The sequence below is a fragment of the Neovison vison genome, chromosome 6, assembly GCF_020171115.1.
Source record: "Neovison vison isolate M4711 chromosome 6, ASM_NN_V1, whole genome shotgun sequence".
Taxonomy (NCBI): domain Eukaryota; kingdom Metazoa; phylum Chordata; class Mammalia; order Carnivora; family Mustelidae; genus Neogale; species Neogale vison.
Window position 1 is genome coordinate 27747618 of NC_058096.1, and position 23147 is coordinate 27770764.

Below are 23147 nucleotides of genomic sequence, written 5' to 3' on the forward strand. Positions count from 1 at the left end.
GTATTCAGTCATCATTCTAATGGAATTTTTTTCTTCATTCAGTTTTTAGTTTTAAAACTAATGCTGGGGCTTAAGAGTCACTGAGGGTTGCTGGGGGGAGGGGTTTGGGAAAGGGGGGTGGGGTTATCGACATTGGGGAGGGTATGTGCTAGGGTGAGTGCTGTGAAGTGTGTAAATCTGGTGATTCACAGACCTGTACCCCTGGAGATAAAAATACATTATATGTTTATAAAAAATAAAAAAATAAAAATAAATTAACAAACAAACAAACAAAAACTAACGCTGGGGTGCCTGGGTGGCTCAGTTGGTTAAGCATCTGCCTTGGGCTCAGGACATGATCTTCCAGTGTTATTAAGCCCTGAGTCAGGCTCCCTGCTAAGCTTCTCCCTCGCCTCCTCCCCCCAACCCTTTGTGTGTGCGCTCTCTCTTAAATAAATAAATAAAATCTTAAAAAAAATGATTAGCAACTACAGAATGATATATTTCAATTTTAAAGACACTGTTCAATAGGTATAAATTAAAATGTGTACTTAGTAAATGGAATACTGTATCTTGTGGTTCATACTCTGCTTCTCTTTAATGTTTTTAACACCAAAAATACTTCAGGTAACTCAAGTTCTCCTTCTTCGTTCTTTACAGTCACTGCACTGCACTATCATTGTATATTTTGAATCTGCTGCTTGAGCAAAAAAAAAAAAAAAAAAAAAAAAAGAAAGCAAGCAAGTTACATGCAGCACCCAAAGTGAGTTCAAATGGTTTCCGAGCCATTACAAAGTTATTTTAAAATGGAAGCAGGGCCTGAGTCCACAAGCACTGAAAGCTGACTATACAAATGGAAATTCTACAACTTAACTTCCCTTTAAAAATATATATTTATTGAAGAAGAGGTGGTACAACTCTGCTAATGTGAAGTCTACATATATATTAGCAGAGCTTAACATTAGCCAGAACAATTATGTAGAGTTTAGGTCAACAAAAATTTCAGGGAGTAGGAGTATTTTTATCACTGACATTGTTGAGAATTGCCAGCATGTGGTAATGATAAAAAGTGTGTGTTTTCGAAGTCTCTATAGATAAGGATACACCCCTTCATTGCCTCTACCTTAGGAAGACCTCAGCCCTTACCATCACCCATCAACCCCCGGTTGACCCTGAAAGTGGAGAAAAATGGACACATTCCTAGGAGTAGTTCAACAGGGAGCCACACCTCATCCCTGCTCTTAGACAGTTCATGGTGTAGGTAAGGAAAACGGACCTCTCTGGTTTAATGGCCTTTTCATGCCTGTCTGATGGAGAGGGTATTTGGTAAGAGGGAACCACTGAGAATGTACATTAGTTTGAGACTGACTGATTCTCTCCCTAGCCAAATTCCAGCTGGGCTCCTCTGAGCCCTTCTCTGGATAAGACCCAACCTTTGTCTATAAAGACCCACCCAAAACATTAACACAGAATATAATAAAGACTATATCCCTGGGACGACCTTAATCCTCTTAAAGTGCCTGCGCAAGGAGCTCAAGGCTACTGAAAGGCTTTATGAATCACTCTGACCAACACCTGAATATAGGCCCCTGTTTCCCAGCCTCTGTGGGAGGGTTGGAGCCCAACTTGTATATGCACCAGCCGGCAAACCCAGAGGAGTTTCACATGCACCAACCCCTCTCTCCCTGCATTTTTGTAATTTTGCACTTCCCTGATTCCACTGAGCCCCTGCTCCCTGTCCTACCCCTCCTCCCTTCCTATTCCTTCATCCTCCCTTAAAAATAGTCACCTCAGGACAAGTAGGAGTAGAGTCAGTTCTCTCTGGACTCTTTATCCTTTCGATATGGTGATAGACTGTACCCCCAGTGTGATTACTGATGACATCCACGCTTCCCATTTTAACTGGGGTCCAGTTTTGTTTATCTTTGACAAGACTTAGAAATCTTTCTAAATACACAATTGATCAAGGGCAGCCACGTGAAGCAGAAGCCCTACTGGGATAAGATCCACAGGAAAATCCGACTACAGAGAGTCCTTTGAATGAAATATGTTTGACTCTCTTGAAGGTGGATCAAGATAGAAGTTGGACCAGTCCTCTGCCTGGTCAGAAGCAGCTCGCCCTTTGGTGGGGAACTAGCAGTAACAGATGAAGAATTTAACTAAGGGCTCTGGAGTTGCTGGAGGACAAGCCTATGCTAGGTGAGTCGGAAACTTGCAGGATGTGCTAGGTTAATGATAATTGCGAAAACCCAGATCTGTAAACAATTTGGAGATTTTTCAATGACAACAGTCATGAGATCGGACAGAAGCTTTCTGTTTTCCAGCAAGTTGTATGAGATGGGCTCAAAGGGATGAGGCTCTCCTGAGGATATTAGGAAGTCAACTGGTATGATACCTTTCCGTGCAATTTTGCCAAGTTCCAGCTCTACGGTATCAATAAATGCAGTGATTTGACAGCAAGTCCCATATACACACACACAGACACAGATATTCTGCATTTTAAATGCAGACATTACATTTGTTGATAAATCATCTCTTTATTTTGTAAAACAGGTGGTGTTCATTGAACTCCAGACTCTGAGCTGTGAAGAGGTCCCTGACCTCACAGAGCTTATAGACGAGTTATAAAGGAGGTAGAAGTGCTCCGGGAGTTTCTTGCTCAAATGCTCTTGGATCTATCCCTTGCCCTTCTCAGCTTCGCTCTGTATCTGAGGAGATCTGAATTTCTGGGCTGCATTTCCCAGGCTCAGCTGGATTCTGGCTGGGCTCAGCCAAAGAAGGGCACTGAAGAGAAAATGGAAGGTGGCAGAGTTAGAGAAGCCAAGGTATTTGTCCCTTCTCCCCACTCAGGCAGCATCTTTGGAAATACCTGCTTCTCTCACATAGCTTGAAATTCTGGGGGTGCCTGGGTGGCTCAGTGGGTTAATATCCGACTCTTGATTTTGACTCAGGTCATGATCTCAGGGTTATGAGATGGAGCCCGGAGCCAGGTTCCACGCTCAGGGGAGAGTCTATCTGAGATTCTCTCTTTCCCTCTCCCTCTGCCCTGCCCTTCTCCATCCTTGCTCTCACACTCTCTCTCAAATACATAAATAAATCTTAAAAAAAAATAAAAGAGGAGGGCCTGGGTAGCGGGTAGCCTGCTTCCTCCTCTCTCTCTGCCTGCCTCTCTGCCTACTTATGATCTCTGTCAAATAAATAAATAAAATCTTTAAAAAATATATTAAAAAAATAAAAGGAAGAAATTCTGTTTGACAGGCTCAGCTTCTGGTTTCTGGTATGTCAGTTCACAAGGGCTGAATACGTGTATCTTTTCCCACCTGTGTACTTGGTGACGAGTTTGTAGCTTGAAGTCAGCATGGCGGGCTATATACACCACAGAAATTGGCAAACAGTTTTCATTATTCCCCAGAAGAGCTGGATGTTAAGCATTCACCAGTACACCACTGGTTCCAGTGTCCTGGTTCTACTAACACCATCTCTTTAAGTTGTCCTTCCAATCCTAGGGGTGGAAGATGGCTTTCTGTGGCTGTTACTGGCTCATTTGCCTGAACTTCTCAACATTTTCTTCCTCTGTGGAATCAATTCCTTGTATTAAATCACCTATGCTGGGATACCTAGAGTAGTTCCTAGGTATTTCTGATGGAATCCTGACTGGATAAAGCAGGGTACCTAACTTTGATTTGGGTATTCAGGTAAAGATCCTCAGGAGTTATGACATGTACCTATTTGTTTTAATATTTATTTATTTATTTTAGAGAGAGAGTGAGAGCAGGGGAGGGGCAGACAGAGAAGGAGACAAGCAGAATCTCCACTTAGCAGGGAGTCCAGTGCGGGACTCGATTCCAGGACCCCGAGAGATCATGACCTGAGTTGAAATCAAGAGTCAGATGCTTCACCAACCTAGACATCCAGATGTCCTGTCATATACATAGTTTTTAAATGGATAAAATGAATAGAACTTGGCAATGAGTGGAGAAGATAAGGAAAAGGCATGATCCAGCACTATGTCCAGATTTTTGGCTTGGGAATATAGGTGGATATCGGTGCCATTTGTAAAGAGAGACAGCAAAAACAGAAGAACATGTTTGGGGATGGAGATGGAAATGCTGAGGGGTAGGTGCTCCTGGTAGACCCAAGGCCAGATGTCCGGTTAGGTTTGATCACATCGGAACACAGAAGGGATGTCTTCTCCTGAATTCCCCCTCCTCCTTCCCATCCCTCATTTACCTCACTCAGTAGATTACTTCATCTGTCTTCTGTACCTTCAAAGTGCGGTGCCAGGTTCCACCTACATAAGCTCACTTCTCCCCTTTCTTAAACAAACAAACTTCATTTCTTAAAGCCCACTTTCCAACCAGCTTCTGCCGTATCTCTCCTTTCCCCCTCGTGAGTAATTTTGTTTTCATGGTAGCTGCTTCTACTTCCTTCTCTCCCACTCCTCCTCAATGCACTGAAACCTCGCTTCCACCCCCACTGAAACTGATTCCGAAACTCAGTTTGGCAAACACAATGACCTCCTTACTGCTAATCGGCTCTGAGCTGGCCAGAGGTGATAAATTCTGATGAGAGGTCAGAACATAACAAGTATCTAGTAAATGGGAGTTGTTATTATTATGGTTAGGCTGAATTAATTTTTTAAAATAGTACTGCTAAATTTGCTCTTTTCCCCCAGAAGAGTTATCTTTACAAATGATCACCTTAATGAACATTTCATTTCTTAATGACTTTGTGTTTCTAATGAATTTGTGTTTCTAATGACAATGGGCAAATTCAATGAGAAAAAAAAATTGTTAGCATCCATTATTTAGAGTCCTATGGAAGGAATAAAAATATACACCCTATAAAAATTGTTTGACTAAAATTTTCACCTTTCAACTAGATGTTTGTTTCATTACAGTTAGAGCTTCAAACAATGCAGGCTGCCTGAGGGAAACGGTGGGTTAAGGTATTTTCCTCAGAACCTGCTATGTTTTTTTGTAGTACCCACAAACAACTAAGGACCCTCAGTAAAAAACAGAAATGAAGAATCAGGGTCATTTACTAAGTGGCATGTCTGATTTACAGTCAGGTAGTTGCAAAGAATTGGTGGAGTATTCACATTTCAATAGCTCACAGCATAAAAGGCATCACTGCGGTGATGAGCACACTTAAATCATATCTTTGCTTCAGTGTAAGAGGGAATATGCTTTCACAGAACAGTGTGACCTAATCTTTCAGTCTCTTTCAGCAAAATCTACAAATGAGATAGGATACCCGGTTTTTTGTTGTTTTCAGTGTTGCTCTAAAAGAGCAGTTCTTTACATGTAGATGCTTTGAATTGTGAAAGCCAACCTTTGCCATGGGTACATCTGCAATCATTTATGCTCAGATTTAATCATGATTCATAAACAATAAACCTCATGCTCTGAAGCAGAAAAACTCAAAATTGTTAGTAAAGTGGAGATCTCTGTAACGTAACACCAGTGGTGGACTGAGGGAACGTGGTCAGGGTTCGTTGATGGGTAAACACAACACAGGGATTTTAATTAAAAGATTATGATAATTATAATGATCAGTCTCACAGAGATCCCAAATGAAATCATAAAGATGATAAAATCTTATGATAGGAGATTACAGAAATAATTCAATACCAGTTCAATAGAAATAAGTGAACTATTATTTTAATAGATAGAGAAACAGAAGGAGACCTAATACCAGAGTTCTCTGAAATGCTTACCCATGATTTCTCCTTCGTCACATGGAGAAGCTCCAAAGAAAATAAAATGCAGTGCATAATGTGAGCTATCATGATGCACTGAGTGTTGAGTAAGAAAATTAGGAAGAAGCATTTTAACTTAACGTGAGGCACATCTATTTTTAAAACATTTTTTCTTGTATTTTTTTTCTTTCCTATTGTGCTTTTTCATATAATTTACCTTAAATGTGCTCAGATTATACTGCACTGCATGATTAAAAACAATAAATGGCCTAGAAAATAAGCATAAGTCAGAAAGATCAACATATAAAAATGCACACACATACACACACAGATGATTTTGATGGTCTCTTGGAAAATCTCTAAAATGTCTATGCTTTGCTGTCCAATATTGAGTTTCATTTGAATATGTCTCTCTTTTTAAAGAGTAAGGAAGTCATTTTCTTATACATAGCACTCTTTCTATAGGTCAAGAACATACATTCTTATCTGGAATGTATGTGATTTAGGCAAAGGACAGAGCCTTCCTCAAGTCGTTGTATATCACCCAGTTCTTGTAAATACACATGTGTAGAAATGCAGAAAAAGCTGAATAAGCTGACTTAAGGAATCTTGGGAACTCTGGAAATGCTGGGCACCACAGGACCATAGCTGAACATCTTTCTTCTCTTTGAATAACCTGCAGTTTTCATAGCAAGTCTTGACAACCTCAACCATTTTTCTTTCCCCAGATTTGTCTTCCACCCATTGGCTGATAAAGGTGTCCTTTCTTCCTCCCTTTGCCCCCATCTCCCTCTTTTCTTTCCTTCCTTCCCTCCTCATTTCCTTCCCTGGTTCTATCGCTTAGAGGCTGAAAAATCTTGAGTAAATTACTTCATTCTTCTGGGCCTGAGCTTTTTTCCTAATGGGAATAATAATAATGGTAATAGATCTTCCTGTGATGATTAAATGATCTGCTGTATCTGTGGTGTCAGAATATTGTGTTACGAGACAAGAACTGAAAAATGTTATTTCTTCTTATTATTACTAATCATTTCCCTTCCTTTTCTCTTTCCTTTTATGAAAAGTCTGTAAATGTATTCTCATACAGATATTTATTTATTTTTTAAAAAGATTTGATTTATTTTTATTTGACAGACAGAGATCACAAGTAGGCAGAGAGGCAGGCAGAGAGAGAGGGGGAAGAAGGCTCCCCACTGAGCAGAGAGCCTGATGCGGGTCTCGATCTCAGGACCCTGAGATCATGACCTGAGCCAAAGACAGAGGCTTAAGCCACTGAGCCATCCAGGCACCCCTCATACAAATATTCAATTAATATAGTTACATAAAGACCAAAATGTGAAAATTCTTTTCCCTTGTCTCCTATAGACACCCTTTTTGTCAGATAATGATTTGATATGTATAATTTTAGCTCTTTGTCTAGACATGTACAAGCATTTGTGTATCATACACACTCACAAACACATATGTACACACACATGTTTTTTACATAAACAGGGCCATATCATTCGAATTTTTCCAGCAGCATCAATATATCTTCAGTATGTCTCCATGCTAAAGCATATAGTTCTACCACATACTTTTTAAATAATTAACTAATCTAACATTTTTATTCATTACAAGATATAATTCTAGGCTTTGGGGATTCAATAATAACCAATAGATAGGACAAATTCCTTGTCCATAGATGATCTGGTTCTTGTGAAGGAGATAGATAATTAAAAATATGCGGCTTGACATTTAATGTGAAGAGCTGATAAAGCCTATGAAGAAAAATGAGAAGTGTTAAGATATAGAGGGGTTAAGGCTAGAATGGTCAGGAAAAAATTCTGAGATGATGTTTAAGCAGAGATCTTAGGGAGAATGAACCAGCCAAGAGAATGTCTGGAGAAGGAATAATACAACTAAAGGAATAAGCAAGTGCAAATTCCCATGACCTTTGAAGCAGGGTAAGTGGGGTAGGGAGTGGGAGGAGATGGGCAGAGGTCAGATTATATGGGACTGTGGGTCATGGTAAAGATGTTGGATTCGATTTTACTAGCTTTATCGAGTCTCTGCCTCACTTTCAACAGTATGGACACAATATAGTTTACTTAATCCTTTCCCAGTGATAAAATATTTAAATGTTTCTCTAAAGAACATTTCAAAGACCATCCCTGCCTCATGTTGTGCACATGGGGATATTTCCCCAAGTTGTATTCCTGGAGCACAACCATCACATCAAAAGAGAAGCTCAGGGGTTGGCTTAGTCCGTTAAGTGTCTGTCTTAGGCTCAGGTCGTGATTCCAGGGTCCTGGGATCAAGCCCCACGTCCTGCTCCCTGCTCAACAGGGAGTCTGCTTCTGCCTCTACCCCTTCACTCTGCTCGTGATCTCTCTCTCTCATGCTCTATCTCAATAAATAAAAGCTTTAAAATAATAAAAATAAAAGACAAGCACAGTGTTAATGGGGTTAATAGATGCTGTCAAAGTGCCATCCCAAAAGGTCTTCATTTATATTCCCACCTGTGATATATGGAAGTGACCATTTTTCTTTAGTCTTCAATATGGGACATTGTCACTTTCTTTTTTAAAAAAATCCAATGGGGGAAAAAAATCATGTTTCTGTTTTGTTTTAGCTTGCAGTTTCATGATTATTAATAAAGCTGACAACCATTTCATAGGTTTATAACCATTTTGATTTTTTTTCTCTTGTGAATAGCCTATTGATCAAATTTTCATTCCAGCTTGTGTCTGCGGCCACGCTTTGGACTGGTTGTTTTAGGTCAAGTGTCCATCCTTAGTACAATCAGCTGTGTCTGGAGGATTAAAGTTGTATATTACAAAACATAGCTCGCTAAGACTGCTCCTTAGCATGGGCTGTAAGTAGCGCATGATTACCTATAAACTCTATGGGCAAAGCAGTTACTCTGATTAATGCCCAGTGCAATTTGATGGTGAGTGAAATTAGGAATGCAACACAGTATTTCTTGAGCATACACTAATATCACATTCTTCTAAGGGCAGGTTACACGAGATTGTGTCACTGTCCTCAAGATACTTGTAATCTTGTAAGGGACATGACAAGTCTGAAACTAATTATCATTCAGAGCAAAACATAAAGTTTCCAAGAATGACAAAAACCAAATGATAAAGTCATCCTGAGCAAAAGACAAATCACAGTCAGTTGGGGACTTGGCTAAAACATAGTGTCCTAGATTTTGAACAAATGTAACATATTGAGGCTATATTATCTTTGAAAAAATAATTTTATACTAATACACTATCTGCAAAAGTACAAAGGCAGAAGTAGAAATCAGCTATAGCTATGTCCCTGCAAGAAAAGTGCATTTTCTTAGCGAATGACTTGTAATATTTTTGAAGAAATCCCACCAGACATTTGTATATGTGTATGTGTGTATACATAAATAGTTTTGCATAAATGGGGGCTTTTTTATGGGCAAGGACCTTGTCAGTGTTTGGCTCGTTAACTAATGCAGGCACTCAGGTTTTGAATGAATGAATGAATGAATGAATGAATGTTCTGTAACTTATTCTTTCTATGCTAGTAAAGATCTGTCTAGCTAGTCATGTTTATAGATTGCATAGTATTTCATTGCTTGCATAATTTCCTTAACCATGCCCCTATGGATAAACCTTCAAGTTTATTTTCAGCTCTCCTTTAGTTTAAACAACACAGATAAGAATGATCTTGGGCTAAATCTATTTCATGCTCATGTGATTATGTCCTTAGAGTAAATTTTTAGAAAAGAGTTTTCTGTCTAAAGAATAAAGCCTATTTTGGAGGATCATGATGCTATAGCCAAACCACCCTCCTGCATAGAAATGTGAATGTTTTCACACACTGGCCAAAACCAGGTTTTGATTTTTTTGATGTAGGCAGAAGTGAGAAGTCCTAGCTATTTAGTGTGTGTAGGGCTGGGGGAGAGAACCTAGAGTGAGTGTGTTTTTAACAGACATCTCTTAAGATTAGCTTTATTTGGTCTGGTTTAGAGAACCAGAACTCTTTAGTTTCTTTTTAATGTCTGTTACATAAATGTATTTATTTTCCTACTTTCTTCTCTTGGCCAGTTCAATATTCTTCCAACAAGACTCAGAAGTAGACATTGAGGTCAATGGTGTGTCTTCTTTTGTTATATAATGAGCAGGGATTAGAATCTGAATTCTCATCTCTTTCTCTAGGGTTAAGACCCTGTGGCTATGCTGAGTCATAAAGCTTCTTAGTAAGGTGAGCCATTTACCACAGTGTAACTGTAATCTGGAGTCCATTTCCAGTTCTTTCAGAAGAATCTTCTGTGGGTGGTTGTGCCACCAGCTAAATGATCATCTCTCAGCAACAAATCGCCCTTGCAAATTACCTGGGGATGCTGAAGCAGGGATTTTGCAAAACTTCCTCTGTTGGCTAGCTGCCTCCCGTTAGATTCTGCCAGCAGGAGGCAAAAAGGGAGACAGGAAGGCTGGAGGAGAAAGGGACTTTCCCCTGTCTGTTGCCTCCCTGCGGATTTCCTGTGAGTGTCACCTTAGCAATGCTCCTACAACGTACGTAGGCAACAGTTCTCCCCTAGGTAGCAGTGGCGGAGTTCAGTTAGCAGCTTTTCAATACTTCTGGAACACTCCTCCTTGGGTGACTTTATAGTTCCCAGAATTAGCTGACAGTGTCCTGTCCTCTGAAGTGCTGGTCCCAGCCCCATGGGTTTCCCCTCCAAGCTCAGGGAGGCTAGAACTGGACCGCTATCCTTTCCTCAAAGGCCTGAGTGTAGGCTGTGCGGGATCCTTCTTCTAAGTTACTACATTTCAATAATTCCAACCATTTCCTTTTGTTCTTTCAACCACAAGGATAGTATCTGCTTCTAGCCATTGCTGCCTCTGAAGTACATTAACGTTCTCCTTTTGTTTTTTGATTAACCAGTTCACAACTTTATATCTAGTGGACAGCGCTCGTGAAATTTTCTCTGTTGTCTCACTGGTATGTCCCCTATCCCTTATGGACTCTGATGGAGACAATGGTCACCAGAGAATGGGGGTCTTGTACTAAGTATTTGATGAAACCAATTTTATAGTTGAAGAACAAATATTATTCATTTGCAGTCACATAACATTTATTGTAACTCCTTAGAAGAGTTTCACGAGGCAGAAGAGGGTGAAACAAACAAACCAGGAGATGAAGCCAATCCTTAAAAAGTGTGGTTCATAAAATGTGCCCATACAACATTGCTTTCACCACAGAGAAACACCAGATACCTCTTCACATTTTGCCCTCCAATGTCATAAAGTCACATCTCCACAGCAGTAGCAAGATGGCTTTTCATGATGGAATCTGGCTAATAATGTGTTGTTTGCAGAACTGGAATGTTTCAGTGATCTGAGGTTATTCTGGAAGCTGCAATTCCCTGCAGAGAATACCTGTAGAAACTTCTATGTGGGGGATTCAGGGAAATGTCGTGGAGATGCACTTTCCAAATGGCCATACATGTAAGTTGTGGTTGAGAGCAAGCTTCCAGGATTTGCAGCATTGAGATAAAAATCCCTGTATGCAGGGACTGTGGTCCTAACAGATTCTTCCCTTTTGATCCTCCTTGGAGGAGGATCAAGTTATCCATTAAAGCTCATCTACATTAAACAAACTTTAGGAACCAAGATGATAGTTTTTCTGAAAATCAAGTGATTGGAGACTGTTGTTTTGTTTTTTTTTTTTTAAAACTGTGTTCTAGTGAAACAAGATAGTTGACCAATTTATAGATAGAACCTCTTTTGTGCAATTAGCCCAAGGCCCTATCTACTCAACTGTAACCATCTAAAAGCAAACATCACTAGATTTTTTAAGTTATTGGTCATTTTGAGTATAACTTCATATAGTTTGGGGGGAAAAAAGCTCATAAAAGTATTTCAACTCTATATTTTTCTGTCTGATGAAAGTAGATAAAATGCAGCATCAAGTACAATGTGGCAAAGTGAAATATGGCTCTAGGAACATTTTTGGCATATTTAGATTTTCCACTGACGCCGCACTCGAGGATTTTATGTAGATAACCATATGAGTTGCAAACAATTACAGGTGTGCTTTGTTTCTACTCATCTGTTCTATTTACTTGTTCAGATCAAGGACCTCTAATACAATGGGCTAGTGAAATGGTGAGAGCAAGCACACTCACCTCGTATGTAACATCAGGGGGACCTTTCTAAAGTTTCACCACTGCATATGTGGTTCTCTCCAGTTTTTTGATAAATAGCCTGCATACCCATGTAGCTATCAAAATTTAGCCCCAGAATCAGAAATCACTGTAGATGTTACAAGGAGGAAGAAGCTTCATCAGCACTTGACATATCATATGGAGAGCTGGAGAACAGAGATCTGGGGAGGCTGCTGCTCAAATTTTGTTTCAAGTTCACCCACCACAGGTGTCATCAGGGGTCAGTCAATTTCCAGCTAGTGCTGCAAACTTGTCGCTATTGATGCAGCTGTTTCATGCCCCAAATCAGGTACCAAAAAGGGGGAATAATGAGTAATGAATTAATAAATCCTGTTGGTTCTTGCTCGTCAGCCACCTCTGCCAAAGGAAGATGGTCTTTGCTTTTGTATCAGTCAAGATCTAGCAAAAAGCACAGCAGTTATCTGAACAGATGTAATTTCATATGAATATAAATATTGTAAAGCTAAATATCAAATTGTTGACAATGTAACTCAAAAGGAAAAAGAAACATTGAAAACATAAACTATAGAAAGAGTAATTGCAGAAAGTAGTGATCATTCCTGGTCTAGATGAACAAAGAAGAGGTTGGAATCATTAACATTTAAAAGCTTTAAGGAAGATATCTGTGGAAGTGAAACCCAGATATCTGAAGATACGGACCTAGCTGGGTGGTGCCTGGTTTCTCTGCAGAGGATGTAATGAGGCTATTTCTGCATGTTTGGGGAATAAAATCCAAACCAGATTGAGCTGTAGCTGAGGACAGGAAATAGCTCAGTGGGGAGAAGAAACGGTACCAGTGTGCCCGTCTAGGAAGGAGTTAATATAGCAGATCTGATGTTGCTCTTTGAAGAACCTGCTTGTGAGTCTGGCACTTGGAAACCTGACTTCAGAATTTTCCCTGTTACTCAATCTTAAAACTGATTTTCATGCCTTGAGCACTAAACCCTGCTCTACCTGCTTACCTAAATTGTTTGTGCAAACAATGTGATTCATAGTAAATACCTGCTTTTCTTCTGGCATTCTGGAACTTGGAAATCATGGCTGGTTGGGTAGAGAGAAAGTGCCGATGTGACCAGCTCTTAACGAAATCCCTGGACTCAGAGTGACATCACTATCATGACGGCAGAAAACATTCCTTGTTTTTGTTCCCCAATGCAACAACAAAAATTCAGCATCCATCCATAATCAAAGGATCTGTGGTGGGATCTGCCGTGGTGGGATCTGTGGCATCCAGCACCATGTGCCAAGGGACATGGTGGGCAGGAGTCATGCCCAGCTGTGCATTGGGGAATAGGCAGACAGACATTGATTGTAGTTGTGGACCCTGTAGTGATTTATGGACAAGCTCTTGACCTTCAAGTATGGTCCAGGAACCCCTAGAGAACACTGTCTTAGACAATCACCCATGGACAAGAGGGCCTTTGTGGAAATCCAGGTTTCCAGAGGCGAAGTTCCAGCACATTGTTGGAGGGGAAAAAAAAAATTATACACACACACACACACACACACACACACATATATATATACACACATATATATGTATATATACCTAGATTCATAGGAGTGGGTTAAGAGGAATAGTTCTTTACCCACATCTCACATCCTCCAGGGTGAGGCAATTCAGGGACCATGACTTGTCCCACAATGGAAAGGACGAACATGTGAGAGATCTTTCAGCTTCCGCAGCTGTGCTTTGGATTTTGCCAAAGGGGTTGATTTCTCTTCTGCCCCATCTAGATTACTGAATCATGAGCTACATGACTAAGGAAGGGGCGGTGGAAAAAATGCTGGGAGAGCAGTGGATAGGACTCTTGGAGGGCATAAAAGGATACGGATCCTATTAATTATATCATGAGTCCATCAGGAAGGCCACTCATGAGCCACGGGGAACACCTCACCCACGGATCCCCTGAAGTTGGTAACTTGGAAAAATATGAAGATATATAACATACCTGTAATGGTAAGTATAGAGCCAAATTCAGAATATTCTAATACTTCAGTATGGTGGAATGTTAAACACTTAACTCCAGTAATAAGGTTAAAAAGCAAGAAAATTAAAAATAACTATAGCTACAATAATTTTTTGATGAATACACAATATGAGAAGAGGTAAATTGTGACATTGAAAACATAAAAGGGGAAATTAAAAGTGTAAAGTTTTTGTATGTGATAGAATTTAAGATGTTACCAGCATAAAATAGACTGCTATACGTGTAAGGTGTTTTATGTAAGCCTCATGGAAACCACAAAGCGAAAAACCAATGATAGATTTACAAAAGATAAAGGGGAAGGAATCGAAGTGCACAATTGCAGAAAATCCACAAAGGAAAGCAGCAAGAGAGGAAGAAAGGAGCAGGAAACTATAAAATATCCAGAAAACCTTAATAAGATGTCATTAGTAAGTCCTTACCTATCAATAATTTTCTAAATATAAATGGATTGAATTATGGAGTCAAAGACATAGAGTCACTGGTCGCACTTAAAAAAAAAAAAAAGAAAAAAGAAAAAAAGACCTGACCATATGCTGCCTACAAGAGACTCACTTAAGGACACACATCAGCTCAAAGTGAAGAATGGCAAAGGATATCCCATGCAAGTGGAACCCCAAGGAGAGCCAGGGCAGCTCAGACAAAATACACTCTAAGCCAAAAATGGAAACAAGTGACAAAGAGGGTCATCATAAAGGGGTCAATTTATTAAGAGGATAAAAATCATAAATCTATAAGAACATTGAAGTACCTACATATATTCAACAAATGCCAATAGTTAAGAAGGGAAAAATATACAACAATACAATAATAGTGAGGACTTCGATACCCCACTTTCAACAACAGGCAGATCATTCACACAAGGAAAACAAGTAGATATTACACATGGACCACACATTAGACTCAATGGACCTCACAGGCGTACACAGAACATTCCGTTCAGCAGCAGCAGAATACACGTTCTTCTCAAATGCACACAGAACATTCTTCAGGATAGATCATGTCCTGAGGTACTATCTGTCTTTCTTTAATCTTTTTTCTTTCTATTCTTCAAAGTGGGTTTTGTGTACCGATTTATTTTCGGGTTCACTAGTTCTTTCTTCTGCCATGTCCAATTTTTCTATCAAGCTCATTCAGGGAAGTTTTTATTTTAATAACTTTAATTTTTTAGAATTTCTGCTTAGATTATCTGTTTATTCACTGATATTTTCCTTCCATTCTTTAACCATATTCATTATTCTTGAACATATTTATAATAGCTACCTTGAAATCTTTGGCTGTTAATCCAGTATCTAACACCACTCAGAGTCTGTTTTATTAACTACTTTTCCTGAGTATAAATTCATATATTCCTGGTTTTTTGTATTCAAATTAATTATGGGTTAAAATGAGCATATTATAGATAATACATTGTAGCAACTCTAGATTCAACCTATGCTTTTTTTTTTTTTCAACCTTTTTATTTATGATGTTTAGTTGCCTGGAATCAATCTACAAATTTGTCCCACTGCCCCAATCCCTGAGACATACAGCTGCTTTTCTATCTATCCTGTTCTTACATCTTCCCACTGCTGCTTTTTCAGCCTATCCCATTGTTCCTCAGAGAGTAGAATCACCTCTCTGTTGTCTTCTTATTTCTAGGGATTTTCCTAATTTTCACCTGTTTGGCAATGTGTGTCTTCACTTAATTTTGACACTCAAGACATTTTGCCACGCAGACCACCCATGGTTGGATGACACATTCAGCAAAGGAAAGCATCAGACTCACAAATCTGGCTCCACACCGTCTTATCTTCAGATCTCTCTCTCTCTCTCTCTCTCTCTGTTTCTGCTGGCTTTGCCACAAACATTCCTCCGTTTTCAAACACATCAATTATGTTGCCCAAGATTTGGCCGTTCGTACTCTGAATTGGGTACTCCTTCCTACATGTTCACATCACTCCCTTCCTGTACTTGCTTCCCTAATTAAGCACCATGGGGTTTTATACCTGGAGGGTATCTTAGAAAGAGTATGATCACCTCATTTTATGTGAGAAGCACCAGAAGCCTCAAAAGGTGAGATGAGTGATCCAGGATCACAGAGTCAGTTAGTGGCTTGGTTTCCTGATTTAGTTATGATGGCCCCTGTGATGCCTGCACTGGAAGCACTCACTGTATGGTTCTAATGTGGTTGGATAGTGCCAAAGAAATGAACGCTACGAGATATATATATATATATATATACACACACACACACAAAATCTCTCATATATATATACACTTTATATATATAACTTTATCTCTCAAATATATATATTTGAGAGATAAAGTGTACATAGTAAATATATTAAAGTGTACATAGTAAATATATATTTACATAGTAAATATATATATTTGAGAGATAAAGTGTACATAGTAAAGTGAATGGTGAACATTTACAAAAACAACTTAGCTTTTAGTTTAAAATAATATAATACTAACTAAATGTAGACAGGAGAGTTTTAGGGTGACAAGCTCAGGGAAAACTGTAGTGCATTCATTGGCCTCCAAACCCTAGCAAAGGAAGACTTTAATGCATCAGAATACCGTGTAGCACTACTGTATTTCTTCAGATGGTGAATGCACAGTTCCAGTAAATGCATCACTCCTATGGCACTGGTAAGTGTCAGAAGGGTTTTGAAATTTTGACGAGTTAAATTTTTTTTAAGTGCTTGGCTTTCTATGGCTCTCTCTGTAATGAATCCTCAACAAATCTCTTATGATAGAACATGGGATCACATTTCTAGGTATAGGAGATCTAAGAGCTCACTTTTAGGAAACTTTTGTTTCCTCTTCATCCTCGCATCTTTGGACCTATTAATAGGAAAGGTGTAATTTGTTTCTGGAAGATTCTAATGCATTATGAAAGCTCTAACTTATATATGAAGAACAGAAATTTGTTCCACTTATTTGTTCCATGCAGCCTACTTTTCATGCTGAAATGACATAGGCATAGAATTAAACTGTTACTAAAAAAAATCTGAATTGATGAAGAAGAGAATAAGTAAAACAATAGATTATGTAATTTGATGTAAATGTTTAATATTTGTTCATTTGAAGCATGTCATTTTATTTAAGATTAAATTTACATTCAACGCCAGTTGCTACTTTTACAGATATGATCCATTTCGTTTTTTTTTTTTTTTCAATTTATTTATTTTCAGAAAAACAGTATTCATTATTTTTTCACCACACCCAGTGCTCCATGCAAGCTGTGCCCTCTATAATACCCACCACCTGGTACCCCAACCTCCCACCCCCCCCACCACTTCAAACCCCTCAGATTGTTTTTCAGAGTCCATAGTCTCTCATGGTTCATCTCCCCTTCCAATTTACCCCAAAGCACATACCCTCCCCAATGTCCATAACCCCACCCCCCTTCTCCCAACCCCCCTCCCCCCAGCAACCCACAGTTTGTTTCGTGAGATTAAGAGTCACTTATGGTTTGTCTCCCTCCCTATCCCATCTTGTTTCATGGATTCTTAAAGCTTTCATGTGTCTTCTAATACGAACAAGTTTCAAGTAATTACCATATTATAAAAACAATGCTTTTCAAACTCTGGGAGCAATTAAATTTGCATTATTGAATCAAGCAGTTTATTTGAATAAGAATTTTGGTTAAGAATGTAATTAGATTAATTAATTAATTAATTAATTAGTTGATTAGTTAATTAATTAACTAATTAATTAATTAGATTAAGAATTTAATTTTCCAACACTTTTGCAAAATTCCTCAGATAGATAGCAAGCCGGCAGCATGGTTCCCTATATCCCAAAAAAATCTTTTGACTCAGAGAAATGAAATGAGCCTACCATCTTCTCCATCCAGAAAGAAGGGAAGCATTTTAAAGCTAGCAGAAGGAATGTTTGGGGTCTGAGAGACTAACTGAACCAAAAGCCTCCTTTGAAGTATCATTTTCAGACAGGCAGAGAATTTGTGGAGGTCTTTACATAGTGGGTCTTCAAATGGCCACAAACTTATTTAGGGAAACACTTATTGAGGTTAATATTTATTGTCCGGGAAGTCAAGTGGCTATAAGATAGTCCCATGGTTCTGAAGTAGGAAAGCTTTCCTGTATTCTGGTCCAGAGATAGGAAAGAGGAGTTTGTTGATAACAGTTATACTCAGGTGTTACTTGTTAGGAGCAAAAAAAACCCCGAATATTATGCTCAAAAGTAATTTAGGTGAAATTTTATTTTGTTTTTGACAGCTAATAGTTATAATGAAAACAAGATCAGGGAAAAGGAAATATTTTAGTCAGATCCAAGAACCCACATTCGATGCAGTCTTCCCCAAAGGAGTCATAATCGATATGCTTACTGGCTTAGCTGTGGCCACCATGGGTTTGGGAATACGTTTCCTGAATATACACAATTTAAAGTAGATCTTACTTCCTCAAAGTGCAGAAAGCTAATTATATCAGGCAATTCAAGAAGACAGAAAAGGGCTCATCAAGGTACTAAATACAGTATCTTATATGCTAGCCTGCCTGACATTTTTACCGTGACAGTGAATTTGTATTTTTAACCAACTTCCCTCTATAACTTAGAGGGAATAATATGTAGATATATGCAAATATGAATGTGGGAAGTAGATTAGTTTATAATACTGACTGAGAAACTGAAGATTTGGGACACAAAGTAGGTACATTTTGATGAAGCATGAAATGAGCCAAGGAAAACCAGGTCTAGATGACACATGTGGCCTGGGTGGTAAGTATTCCTGGAAGAGAGAGGAGAAAGGGAAGACACTAAAGATGAACAGCCTTGAGTATATAGAAGGGGATATCTGGATACAGGTAGTCATTTTAAAAAGGCACGTTGATACCACTCAGTGAAAGCTAAGAAACTGACTGAGCAACATATATGTGTGTGTGTGTGTTTGTACATATATCATTTATTACATATATGTACCCTTACATAAGTAAAAATAAATAACATGTACTCTATATCTAAATAATCACAAAGCATACCTATGTACTTATATATGATGTATTACATATATATGTTATTTATTTTTTTATTTTTAAAGATGTATTTATTTATTTTAGACAGGGCGGGACAGAAGGAAAGGGAGAGAAAGAATCCTCAAGAAGAGTCCCCGCTGAGCTTGGAGACCAACGTGGGGCCCCTGAGATCATGACCTGAGCCAAAATCAAGAGTCAGATGCTTAACCTACTGAGCCACCCAGGCACCCCTATTTTCTATTTTGGGTGACTAAAACTGTCACTTGGAAATAAAGAACATGTACAGAAATGGATTGAGAACACAATGGTTGGAAAGGGAGGGGCTAGAAACACAGCAAACTACACACCACGTATCTCAGAGGACCAGATGTCCACACACACAGGCTTTAATATACCAGGTAACCTATTTGTTCACAATATTAAAAAGCACCTAGAATTCACTACAGGGATGTACACATATAATATACATATCAGGTATACAGATTGATAAATATAAAAAAGATATATATTATCTTTTTAAAAATTCTTACCTACTCCATGGTATAGATACGTTGATTTCATTCTTTTTGTGCAAATTGACATTTTATTTTGATAGTATTGCATATTTTATTATACATATATTTGGGATCCTATAGATAAGTTATATCTGTAGGAGATATGGAATAAATACTTATTATTTGAATATTTATAATATTCATTTGACTATTATAAATATTATATTATAATATATAAATATTATTCAATTGAATAATAAATGCTTATTATTTGAATATTTAACAACTCTTCTCCTCTTTGCAAGTCCAACCGATAAATTTCTATATTTCTAAACCCTCAGACTTTTGCGGTGGGTCTTTTCTCTTACCTGAATTACATGGGTATTTTTTGAGTTGGTGTTCAAGTCATGTACCTCAATTTAGAGACCAACAGTTTGAAATGCTGATAAGCAAGAGCTGTACCAGTAACAAGTGCGACCTCAAGTTTTTAAAATGGCCTCTGTGCGTCATAGAGCTAGTCCCAAATGGAGACCAAGAAAGCAAGGTCGTTTTTAATCTCTATGTACATCTCGCTTTCCTGGCTTAACACTAATCATTCACTGTGTCCTGCTTATTGGAAGGGAGAAGATGAAGGATAGAGAAGAATTCACTGTGAAAACATGTACTCAATGTTGCATATCCAAAAGCTCCCGGGGGATTAAACAATCAGAAAGCCCTACATCATTTGCATTTTAATGGATAAAAATAAGAGTTGAAACATTTCTTTACACTTAAACACCATGAAAAAGCTTGTGTGGCGCCTTGGAGTGAAGTGGTGGGGAGCAGGGGGAGGAAGGATCAGGGACTCAATGAAAATTCAGGAAAATTCATTTCTTTTACAGAATTGGAGCTGAACTGATTAAGTCAAAGTACCTGACTCTGTTAGAGACACATTTTCCGAATGAAAAGTACTGTAACTTCAGACCTTTCCCATTTTCCACGAATAGATGTCATTACTCATTATCACATTTATCATTACTTGTAAAACAATGAGGTGGCAGCAGGGGGAAAGGACAAAAATAGAGTTGAAAAAAATTCAGTACTGGCTTAGGGAATTAAAATGAAGGCTTTTTTGCAAAAGTGAAAACAACCTCCATGATTACTCCATCGTACGTTTGGAAAAGTGACATAATGTAGTGGGCCGCCTTTACGAAGAGAAGAGTGACTACGGTTTCTCTTCATGCTCCTCTAAATCTGAATTTGAAACGATAAAGAGCTTGACTGTTATAATTCTGAAATAGATAACGAGTTGTTTAAGTGATAATTACTGAATCTCCTTATTTTTAGAAACCCATTAACAGGTATCTCTTCTGTCGCAGAGAGAAACCTTTATAAATATTGAATTGTGCCATCACATGTTCAAATTTCTTTCAAATTATGGAATCTGACTAATTTCACAAGAACTTTTTGGTATTAATTGGCTTTAAGACTTAATCAACTAAAGACATCATTTATTAATTCCAATTTGAAAAGCCAGGGGGAAAAAAAAAGTATCACCTTATTATCTTTAGTCAAACCTCTTCAAATGTTCATATGGGTTAGATGCTGAAAACAAAAGGTGCCCCTGAGCCTTGTGGGTTTCTCCAATTCAAAGAATGGGATTTATCAATGGGAAGCTGTAGCAAGTCTTACAGTAAAATCTCACCACCTAACTAGAGAATAAAAAGGGTTGGACTCGTTTTGAAACAAAGACATAATGGACATTTGTTGAATTCTTAGTCTAGGAAGTAGGAAGAGGGAAGTAAACACTAGATTTCTGTCAAGGTCAAGCAGTCCCAGTAAACAACTGTTGATTATGTTCTTCAGATACCAAGCTGTGGTGAAATGATGAAGAGGCTCTTAAAGGTACCGTCTTGAGTGATGAAGAAGAAAGAGAAGGAGGCCTTACAGATGGTAAAGTCTCAGAGTAGGCTGGGTGCTAGTTCTAGCAAGACCCCATTCAGAGGACATACAGATTCTCAGATGTGATTCTTGTATATTTCTTGCCATTAGCTGCTCAAGATTATGAATTGTACTTGAAACCTTATAGGAGTGGAGGTTGAGCTGTACTCATGAACAGAAAACACATTATAAATCGGTAGATCCATTTTACGCTTAGGAAATTGGATACCCTTGACTCAAGGAGTTCATAGGTATAAAATAGACAAATAAACATTGTGCAAATGTGGAAATGGTATTTCTGACTGCCATTGACAGATTTATTATTAGAAATAACCGTATTTGCAAGGTGGGATATTTCTTATACCATGAAATCTGATTTCAGAAAGGAGTTCTTTCTGACTTTCTGAGGTCTTTGATGTCTGCATTCTTTTTTCTAGCTATTCTAATTTGTCTGTTGCTAACTAATTTTCAATAAAAATATGATAAATGAAATTTTCAGCATCTGCTTTCCAATTACTCAGAAGGATGAATGGAAGTAGGAAATTAAAATTTTTAGCAAGCTTTGTTATTAGAAAAAGGCCATGATTAAATTCTTTTGTGGGTGATCTTGAGAATTATTTGAGTTAAAGCTACATAAATTAGGGACAGTTCTTTTTTTTTTTGTACTCATGCTATCCACATAATCAAATTAGAAGACCTTGTGCCACAATGTTGGGGTTACTAGAAGGCAGGTAATAATGAAGATCTCCTTTCCCTTTCCAGTTCTCTACCACAAAGTCAGGTGATAATCAAACATTGTCAAGACTATTTATTGCTAATCACAAGTCCAGCTCTAGGAAACTAACCATTGAGGCTAGGGATTTCATACATTATGAAAAAGTATTATTTACTATAGTGGTGTTGTCTTTCCTGTTTCCCCACAAAATATGGAAGTGTTGGCCCAGAAGCAAAAATTACCTTACTCAATCTAAAGCCATTTCTGCATGTCAGTGAAAAGAAACTTGTATCTGCATTTTTTTTAAAGATTTTATTTATTTATTTGACAGAGAGAGAGAGAGAGAGAGAGATCACAAGTAGGCAGAGAGGTAGGCAGAGAGAGGGGGGAAGCAGGCTTCCCTGCTGAGCAGAGAGTCCGATGTGGGGCGGGGCTCAATCCCAGGACCCTGAGATCATGACCTGAGCCGAAGGCAGAGGCTTTAACCCCCTGAGCCATCCAGGCGCCCCATGTACCAAGAAAACTGAACAGGAGAAAATACCAGTCCTGCTTATGGACTATTTTTTTAGAGAAAAGCACTATAAAAAATAAACTTCAATAATTTCGCTGTCCATCAAAATGAACCCAAAACTACTGAAAGAAGGATTTCAAAAAATAGTGGTTTTTTTGTGTGTTTGGATGGTTTATTATTTTCTCTCGAATCCTGCCACAGTTCCTGTCAGAGCACAGGGACTTACTTCACCATCCATTTATCTAGCAACTATTGGCTGAGTGTCTTCTAAGCTCCAGGACCTCTGTAAACTTAGTGAAATACACTATTATGTAAGAGCAGTCAAGCTTTATTCCTTCAGGGAGCTTATAGTTTAATGGAGGAGACAGATGAGTAAAATAGTCATAGCAAGAAACTGATACGAAATTATATTTCTGTGTAAAATTATAATGTACTGAGGCACCTGGTTGGCTTAGTCCTTAAGCGTCTGCCTTTGGCTCAGGTCATGATCCTAGGGTCCTGGGATCAAGCCCCACATCAGTCTCCCTGCTTAGTGGGAAGCCTGCTTCTCCTTCTCCCTCTCCCCCTGCTTGTGTTCCCTCTCACACTGTGTCTCTCTCTGTCAAATAATAAATAAAATCTTTAAAAAATTACAATGTATTAAGTACAATAGATGGGATGGTTGATA